The sequence below is a fragment of the Chrysochloris asiatica genome, unplaced genomic scaffold (assembly GCF_000296735.1).
Source record: "Chrysochloris asiatica unplaced genomic scaffold, ChrAsi1.0 scaffold00005, whole genome shotgun sequence".
Lineage (NCBI taxonomy): Eukaryota > Metazoa > Chordata > Mammalia > Afrosoricida > Chrysochloridae > Chrysochloris > Chrysochloris asiatica.
Genome location: NW_006408523.1, coordinates 40,045,746 through 40,048,644, shown reverse-complemented (window position 1 = coordinate 40,048,644; position 2,899 = coordinate 40,045,746). Strand labels below are relative to the sequence as shown.

At 43.3% G+C, this 2,899-nt stretch overlaps 1 pseudogene; it reads left to right on the top strand.

Annotated features, from left to right (window-relative positions):
• Positions 1-1,222: 1,222 nt before the first annotated feature.
• Positions 1,223-1,973, top strand: LOC102837627 (annotated as a pseudogene).
• Positions 1,974-2,899: the final 926 nt, after the last annotated feature.

Sequence of the window (2,899 nt, the reverse complement as noted above, 5' to 3'; positions counted from 1 at the left end):
TTTCTTCTCGGGCTGCCCTTTGAAATTTTCTATTCAGATCTTTTAATTCATCAGGTTTTCCAATTGTTTTAGCTTCTGTGCACATTTAAGAAAAAGTTTCAGATTTCTTCTGACATCTACTTTTGTCTTTTCTTTCTTTCCTGTCTTTCTAATAACCTTTTTTAAAGGTCTGTTTTCTTCATGTATGATGATCTTGACGTCATCCCATAATTCCTCTGATCCTCAGTCCTAATGTCTAAGGCATCAAATCTCTTCTTGAGATGTTTCTAAATTCAGGTAGCACAAACTCAAGGTCATAGTTTGGCTTTCTTGGACTTGTTTAATTTTCTTCACCTTCAACCTGAACTTGTATGTAAGCAGTTGGCAGTCTGTTCCATAACCATCGCCTGGCCTTGTTCTGGCTGATGATATGAGCTTCTCCATCGTGTCTTCACACGCAATGCAGTCATAATGTTGCTATGAGTCTAAACCAACTCCATGGTACTTGGTTTGGGTTTTGTTTTGTTTTGTTTTGTTTTGATCCAGAATTGTATAGTAGAAATTGAACCACTAGTTAAAACACTAGCACAGCATAAACTTCACACCAAAACCAAGCAAAGACATCACTAAAAATGAAAATTATAGACCAATATCCCTTATCAACAAATATGCAAAAACTCTAGCCAATAGAATTCAACAACATACCAAAAAAGAATACACCATGACCAAGCAGAATTCATGCCAGAGATGCACGGATGGTTCAAAAATAACCAACATAATCCACCATATAAATAAAACAAAGGAAAAGAAGGACATGACCATATCGATTGATGCAGAAAAGGCATTTGACAAAATCCAACACCCATTCTTGATAAAAAGGCTCAACAAAGTAGGAATTGAAGATAAATTCCTCAACGTAATTAAGAAAACATATGTAAATCCAGCAGACAACCCTACTTTCAATGGAAAAAAATGTTTGTGAACAAGAACCATATAAGGGATTTTGTTTGGGACATCGAGCGGGAGTGGCGGCGTTGGTGGCATAGAGAAAAAGGCTGGCAGGATGAGCAGACGGGCCAACCAAACAAACAACAACGAACTAGCCTAGCAGACTGTTGCTTACTCATCTTAACCAACCCCCCACCATCAACTCTGGTTCCACCGGCCTGCCGCAGCCGCAGCTTCAGTGACAACCCCAGGAGGAGCACTGGCGTCCGCTTCCTTTGATTCCCGAGGTTTGAAGATGGCTGCACAATGAGTTCCAAAAGTTGTGCTAAAAAGCACCAGCAAGATGTCTCTAAATGAGCGCTTTACTGATGTGCTGAAGAACAAACAGCCGATGCCAGTGAATGCTCGGGCTTCGATGCAGCAACAGCAGCAGCCAGCCCATGTCAGAAACAGAAAACTGGCCCAGCAGAGGGAGAATGGACCCTCAGTCCAGGCAGCATTAAAACTTAGGCAGAGCTTAAAGCAGCGCCTGCGTAATAGTAACACTCAAGCAGTGTTAGGCCGACCCATGGGAGCCCCAGCCAGGGGAGCAATGGGAGGCTGAGGCCTGCCCATAATCCAGAGAGGTTTGCCCAGAGGAGGACTATGTTAGGGTGGGGGACGTGCCATGAGAACCCTATTCGTGGAGGGATGTCACTCCAAGGTCAAAACCTGCTTTGAGGTGGACGAGCCGTAGGTCCCCGGATGGGCTTAAGAAGAAATGGTGTTCAAGGTCGTGGGGGTCCCAGGAGAGGGGGCCTAGGGCGCGGCACTATGAATCTTGGTGGAATGGGTGGTAGAGGTTGGGGGTTGATAGGTCGGGGAAGAGGGGGATTTGGAGCCTGAGGTTGAGGCCATGGACAAGGAAAAGTGCTCTTTCTTGCCCTGTACTGATCAAGGAACAGCTGGACAGCCAATTGGATGCGTACATGTCAAAAGCAAAAGGAGACCCGGATGCCTAGTTAGATTCCTACATGGCACAGACAGACCCTGAAACCAATGATTGAAACCTGCCCACTCTCCCCTGAGAGACTCTTGTTGAAGTCACCACATCTGTAAACATTCTTGAATCAACGGATGAGAAAAAACCTGATTGATGCTGGAAGGACCTGTCACAACAGGCTATGACTTATTTGCCATCGGTTTGCATTTAGTGTGCTCCTTTTACTTTTTGATACTGTGTTGTATGAAACCCTTTTTCCGTGGACTAGGTTTTATATGTTATATATTTTTTTCACCCAGACTTCTCTTTGAGCATTGATACGTTTGTTGACCTTGTGTTTAGAACACCTTCCTCTGTCTCCCCTCACCTGTCACAAGTTCTGACATTTGAACATATCCTCTGTTTGTCTCTACACTTCCCTAGAAAGAGCCATTGAGGGTATACTTTACAATCCATAGTAATAACTGTAGACATAGCCCTAATGTCTGTCGTTCAGAAATACATTCTGGTCTATGTCCCCTTTAATGGTCTTTTAGAAATGTTCAGAGATCTGGAGCTCAAAAAGATATTCTTCTGTGTTGAAAATTTAGTGTAGCAACATTGACTTGGCTAGAGGACCATGTAATAGATTCTGAGCAAAGCAGCTCTGATGTGGTTAAAATCACTACCTTTCATGCTGGCACTACACAGATGACAACCAGTATGCACATGCTACCTTGAAATGAGATAAACCTTTTGTTTTGTATCATGTCCAAGAGGGGGTACTATTGGGCTGGCTTGTACCTGCACTGCAGAGAAAGACCCCTTTTGACATGCTGCAGAAAGATTAAGGATGGGAGAATGAATGACAAACGGGCTGTTATAGGAGGGGTCAGGAGATGCACTCATGCTGAACTACTATTCTTCTTATGTTTATTCCAAGCCAATCTTGGTTTCTCGTTTGCTTTGTTTGACCCTCTTATTTCCCTTGAAGGTTTAATTAAGTTCAAC